Raw genomic sequence first — 7506 nt, 5'->3', positions numbered from 1 at the left:
AACAAGCCTAAGTCCAACCTAGACGAAACTGAGATAGTCAAATTGGGAGATTCCGAAACAGTCAAAGAAACTCGCATAAGCACTCACCTGCCACCATCAGAGAAAGAAGAATACACCCATTCCCGAAAGAATAGGAAGACATTTTTGCATGGTTTTATGATGATATGAATAGTTTGAGCACATCCATAGTGGCTCATAAACTACCTACCAACCCAATGTGTCCGCCAGTAAAGTAGAAGCTCAGAAAGGTCATGCCAAATATGAGTCTAAAAATCAAAAGAAGAAGTCACCATGCAGATCAAAGCTAAGGTTCTCAAAGTGGTTGAATATCCAACTTGGTTGGCTAACATCGTGCCAGTTCCAAAGAAGGATGGGAAAGTCAGAGTATGCGTCGATTATCGGGACCTAAATAGAGAAATTCCCAAAGATGATTTCCCGTTACCCAACATACACATACTGATCGACAATTGCGCCAAGCATGAACTCCAATCCTTTATGGATTGCTTCGCTGGATATCATCAGATCTGGATGGATGAAGATGATGCCGAAAAGACAGCTTTTATTACACCGTGGGGAGCATGCAAATCATACTCAAAAATACACGCTCCGAAGATTGTCCAACCATTTCTTCCAAAGTGGAGGAATTCTGTACAGAAGGACTCCAGACCTAGGGTTATTACGATGTGTTGACGCCAAGGAAGCTTCCAAACTGCTCGAAGCGATACACTCTAGAACTTGCAGACCATACATGAATGGTTTTGTTTTAGCCAAGAATATACCGAGGGTAATTTTTATTTGGATGACTATAGAAACAGACTGCATTTGGTATGTCCAGAAATGTCATCAGTGCCAAATACATGCAGATATGATACGAGTGACGCCAAATGAACTCAATGCAACGAGTGCACCTTGGCCTTTCGCCGATTGGGGAATGGACGTCATTGGACCAATCGAGTCTGCCGCTTCAAACGGGCACATGTTCATTTTAGACGCCAAAGAAAGTCATCACAGATTTTGTCAGAGATCGTATTATTTGCTGATTCGGGGTTCCATAGTCCATAATCACCGACAATGTTGTTAATCTCAACTGTGACTTAATGAAATCTATGTGCGAGACATTCAAAATCAAGCACAAAAATTCCACAACATACATGCCTCAAATGAATGGAGACGTGGAGGCCGCAAACAAGAATATCAAGAAAATACTGAGGAAGATGGTAGACAACCACAAGCAATGGCACGAGAAGTTACCATTTGCCTTATTGGGGTACCGTACCACAGTCCGCACATCAACCGAGGCAACTCCCTATTTGCTGGTCTATGGTACCAAAGTTGTAATTCCTGCCGAGGTTGGAATTCTTTCTTTAAGAATTGTACAAGAAGCTGAACTCAATGATGCAGAATGGATAAGATGCCGCTATGAACAATTAGCTCTCATTGATGGGAAAAGAATGAATGCAATGTGTCATGGCAAATTCTATCAGAATAGAATGTCTAGAGCTTTCAACAAAAGGGTCAAACCTAGACAGTTCACTGTGGGGCAGCTGGTACTGAAGCGGATCTTCCCCCATCAAGATGAAGCCAAAGGGAAATTTTTGCCTAATTGGCAAGGGCCCTACATGGTTCACCGAGTAATAACAGGAGGAGCATTCATACTCGCAGAAATGGATGGAGAGGTTTGGCCAAAGCCTATCAATTCAGACGCAGTCAAAAGATATTATATTTAGAATGTTCGCATTTCTTCATCTGATGTAATTGAACTACGCTTGACCTGATTCCCGTTTAAGAGGGGATACGTAGGCAGCCCTGTTGGTTCGGTCACAATTCAATAAAATTTTCATTTTCCCCACAACCAGAAACTGGGGCAGAATTTTGAGGAGGACCCTCAAAACTCCGGAGCAAGTCCAACCAACGTCATCATATGCAGAACGGTCAGAGAATCGCCTAAGTAAACTGGGGCAGAATTTTGAGGAGGGCCCTCAAAATTCTAAGAAAGTCGCAATGTCTCTAAAGTGTCACAGTAATTGGTTCATCTAATTTATCCGATATTGCATACTAATGTATTTTAAATAACTACATTCATTATATGCACGTACATTTTTGAAAACTTTATTTTTATGAAACAACCAGATGCTACATGTGGTAACTCAAGCAAGACTTCGATACGGAGCAAAGCAAAGCAGGCAGGCAGAGGTGCGAACCAACCTTCCCCCGTAAAACTCACGATTGTCCTTTGGATGCAGGAACAAGAAATATTCTCAAATTCGGGCACACCTCAGAATCACTGTCTTCATAACGACAAAGTTGCCAAGCGCAAACACATTTCCAGCTAAGAAATACTCCGCTACTACTTATTATATGTTCATTGCATGCGACTAAGCATTGTCTCCATCTTGCATGAGGCTAAGCCCCGCCTCCTTAATTGCATAAGGCTAAGCACTGCCTTCCCCTGCATGGGGCTAAGTAATTCCTCCATTTTGCATGAGGCTAAGCCCGGCCTCCTTAATTGCATAAGGCTAAGCACTGCCTTCCCCTGCATGGGACTAAGCATTATCTCCACCTTGCATGAGGTTAAGCCCTGCCTTCTTAATTGTATAAGGCTAAGCACTGCCTTCCCCTGCATGAGACTAAGCATTGTCTCTACCTTTGCATGAGGCTAAGCCCTGCCTCCTCAATTGCACAAGTCTAAGCATTGCCTCCCATTGCATGAGTCTAAGCCCTGCCTCCTTAATTGCATAAGGCTAAGCACTGCCTTCCTTTACATGAGGCTAAGCCCTGCCTCCTCAATTGCACAAGGCTAAGCATTGCCTCCCATTGCATGTGGCTAAGCCTTGCCTCCTTAATTGCATAAGGCTAAGCACTGCCTTCCATTACATGACACTAAGCATTGTCTTTACATGAGGCTAAGCCCTACCTCCTCAATTGCACAAGGCTAAGCACTGCCTTCCATTGCGTGAGGCTAAGCCCTGCCTCCTTAATTTCATGAGGCTAAGCACCGCCTTCCATTGCATGAGACTAAGCACTGTCTCCAATCTTTGCATGAGGCTAAGCCTTGCCTCCTCAATTGCATAAGGCTAAGCACTGCCTTTCATTGCATGAAGCTAAGCCTTGCATCCTTAATTGCATAAGGCTAAACACTGCCTTCCATTGCATGAGACTAAGCACTGTCTCCAATCTTTGCATAAGGCTAAGCCCTGCCTCGTTAATTGCATAAGGCTAAGCACTACCTTCCCTTTGCACGTGACTAAGCATTATCTCCATTCCTGCATGAGACTAAACATTGTCTCTCCTTGCATAACCACAAATACTATGTTATTCAAAACCTTGCACTAGTCTCCACCTCGGGGCGAAGCTCTGCCCCCGATCCTACACAAGACTAAGCTCTGTATTATTTCGTTTCGCATAACCAAGCATCATGTCTTTGCATCTCATGGGCTGAAATATCGCCATTTTGTCTGAAGGCGTCATAGTCCGAATGCATCATCCTGATAGCCGGAAGAAACTATGCCATGGCCTGAGGATCTCTCAATATTGCACATCATTATTCAAAGGCGTCATAGTTCAGAGGCACCATCCTCATGGCCCGAAAACATCATTTCATGGCCGGTGAATCCCCTATCTCACGATTCATGGCCCGGGACATCATGGTCTAAGGACACCATCCCCATTGTCCAAAGACAGCTTTCATGGTCCAAAGAAAATTTGCATCATGTTTAAATTCTCGCAATAATCCATATATACTTGTATGCATTGTGTTTTAAGTTTTGAAGGTAATCCAGGAAGCAACCGTTCTCCTAACAGGAGCAATCTTTGCTCCGGTTTCCGTTCAACGTTCGTATCTTGCAATTATTTCAAACGTAACCAACCACCGTCCGTTACCCGTTCCCATCTGATAACCGTTCAAATATCCATATCCACCCCCCAAATACATCCATTTACAATCCCGATATCATCTTGTCCAGAAAAGCTTGTCCGTTGCTACAACAACTCAATCGGTTTATTCCACCGTTGGATCCAGAACTACACATGACCTAATTCCTGTAAAATCAGGGATATGTAGGCAATCAAAAACCAGAGTTCGACCTATATTTTTCAAAATCACCCCATTCGGTCAAAATCGGTCATCATTTCTTTACCCGACAACTCTTTCATCATTCCTAGTTAAAGAGGGGCAGTTGTTGATACCCAATTCTCCCCTCATATTTTAAATATATATATATATATATATATATATATATATATATATATATATACATTTTTAAAATAGTGCATATGCATCATCATTAGTTTATAAGCATATACATGTATTTTTCATAATTTTCCATAATTTTTAAAGACTTTAAACCAATTTATTTCAGCATTTTTATTATATAAATATCCTGTAATTATCCTTCAAATTATTTTTTATGATGATTTAATCATCTAAACTTATAGTCTATACCAATAAGAGGTTTTAAATATTTTCAGTGCATTTCTTATAATTACATTTGCATTTTTAAGGCTAGATTACACATTTTACAATAATAGCCCATATGCATGTATAATTATATTATTTATGCAAAAGATAACCTTTTATATTTTTATAATGTTAAGTTATTATTTTTAATCTCTTAGTACACAAATAATATTTTTATTATTTATTAATTACTTTTATAAATTATTTTTGCTAAAATGTTGGGTATTTAAAAAACTAGCCTCACACTAAACCTATTTTCGGACCTAAAAATGGCCCAATGTACTTAATACACTGGCCCAAATACCCCAGTCCAAACTAAATTAACCCAACCCCCTAAACCCGATCGCGACCCGTTTAACCACCCGACCCAAGACCCCTTTTAAATCATGGTCGTTGATCTCTGAGATCAATGACCCACATTACACCCTCCCCTTTAACTACCCAAATCCCTAACACTAATGTCACTCCCCCTCATCCGCCGCCTCTTCATCCCCTCACCTCCCTTCTCCCTCCTAAAAGCCCTAGCTCCGCCTCCCCTAAAATCTCTCCTAATCCCACCAGACATGGGATTATATGACCATTTCTTACCATACTCGACCCCCTTCTGGTACTGGCTACTCTCCTATAGTGCTTGCCTAAAGATGGCAAGAAAATATCCTCTAAATCGAACCAAAATCGGTTCAAATCCCTGATTTTTTATGTTATTCTGTCTATGTTCATCCTATGCTACTGTGAGTTCGAACATTTGTTTATATTTTGTTGATTCTTACTTACCCTAAAAATTAGGGTTTCATATCTCTTTAGATCGAACCAAAATTGGTTCGATTCTGTGATTTTAAGCGATGTATCTATCAATATTCATCTTATTATGTGCAACGTTTGATTTTTTATTTTTAGATTCTGACGATTTTTTGTACTTTCCCTAAAATTAGGGTTTTGAAATTTCTCTCTTTTCCTTACTGATTTCGATTGCATGTGATTTTCTTTCCTTTCTAGTGTTTGATTGACACTTTTCCTTATTTACTTGTTCAATCTCTATCACTATATAAACCCCTCCCCATTCCCCTTTAGGACAAGACTCTTTTGGAATCGCTATAATCTCAATAAAATTTAAAGCTTTATTCTGTTATTTCTTCATTATCACGTTCTATACTTTGGTTCTTGGCCGGCTGAAAGCCAAGACCACTAAATTCTGGGCTCTTGCTTCTAATTGATGTTCAGAACACTGTGGACTTTTGTTCTTTCTGATATTTTCGTTTTACTGGTGAGTTACTGAACCTTTGTAATTTCGTTCCTATGTATCTGCAATTTGCATATGCCTTCACTTCTGAAGTTCGTTAGTTTAATGAGTTTTCTGGGTTGTTTTGTTTGCGATTCTGTTTATTTTACTTCAATATTTTAGGTCTTCTTAACATTTAACTTCATAATGTTGATAGCTCTAAGCATGTCTAAACTTGATTCAAGTAAATTAAATTCTTCTTAATGTCTTACTACTGTTTGGGATCTTTGCACTTGTAAGCATCTCTGTGGTGTTTTATTTTTTGCTTTAGGCTATCAATCTTATTGTGTGAACATGCTTTACTTGCATAATTTGTATCCTCTTTAGTCTACTTGTCAATTGTGTTCAAAACATGTGTTCACATCTATTCTATGGCACAAGTCTATTATGAATTTCTGTGGTTATATCTTGCTTATATAGCATGTTTTAATCCTATCAATCACGACTAGTTCTCTATCAATGTGTCCCTTTTAGCATGTTTTTGCTCCCCTGATTCACCAGTAGTTGTAGTAATCTGTTTCCCCATCATGTCTAAATGTAGTTCTGCCACCAAATTAGTGTGACCATTTCATAACACTAGGATTTATACTTAGTATAATTTGAACCTTTTATTTTATATTATGTGCTGTGTATGATACTTTTCATCAATCCTGCAAATCTGTTTTTCCCTTGACTTTGCTAATGTAGGACTGTTTATGCACTAAGTGTTGAACCTGTTTTTCTAAATCTTTGCTAAGCTTGTTCTTAAACTCTATAACTTGTCCAACTACCTGCTATATATGCAACTTGACTATGTCTGTATCCCTTAGATTTGTCTCTCAACCTTGGTTTACTTCACTTACTGCCTGGTCTCTTTTGAGTTCTTATTCTTAGCCGACTGAAATCCAAGGCTACTTAGGTTCTATCATTTGACCTCCCTAGTGTGAGCACTGCTTGGTGTCCAATTAAGACCCTTGTGAACTATGACACACTAGAATTTGGTCCTTAGTCTTTCTCTGAATTTCCTCTATCAACCTCCCTAGTGTGAGCACTGCCCTGGGTCCTTGAAGCCCTTGGGAACTCTGACACACTAGGGTCTTGGTTCTATTGCTCAACTATGCCTTTTACCTACTGGTTGAATCAATTGGTTTTTGGCTGCCTTATGTAAATGAAGATATGACTTCTGGACTGTTGTGAACTATGTGGACTTGAGAATGAAGGCCTGGCCTGGCTGGGTATATCTTTGGTCTGCTGTAGGCTCACTATAGTTATTTTACTCTGTAATTTATACCATTCATTGGGTCTGTAATAATATTATAATAACAATTGGGGTATTAGTAAAATTAGAAAATGGGGTTTATCTTAATATTTGCATTGAAAAGGGTATAAATCCTACCTATAGGTGTTTTACTTGGCTCAAATATGTTCTGCTATTGTGTGTGTTAGATGACATGCCTATAGGTGTTTACTTTGCTCAAATATGTTCTGCTACCGCGTGTGTTAGATAACCTGCCTATAGGTATTTAATTTGTTTGACTTATTTTGCTTCCACATGCTAGAAATCATGCCTATAGGAAATTAAATGACTAATGTCTCAATGTGCATTACAGCATACTCATTAGGCGCTATAGGATTCTGTTAATTTACATGCTACCTAATCTGCAATTTAAAAATCCCGAAATATAGTCTTAATTATTGATTATAGAAATCATGCCTTTAGGATCTAAAATCAGTCTTAATTATTGATTATAGAAATCATGGATTTAGGATCTAAAATCAATCTTAATTATTG

The sequence above is a fragment of the Nicotiana tabacum genome, chromosome 22 (assembly GCF_000715075.1).
Source record: "Nicotiana tabacum cultivar K326 chromosome 22, ASM71507v2, whole genome shotgun sequence".
NCBI classification, from domain to species: domain Eukaryota; kingdom Viridiplantae; phylum Streptophyta; class Magnoliopsida; order Solanales; family Solanaceae; genus Nicotiana; species Nicotiana tabacum.
This window is presented reverse-complemented; position numbering follows the sequence as displayed.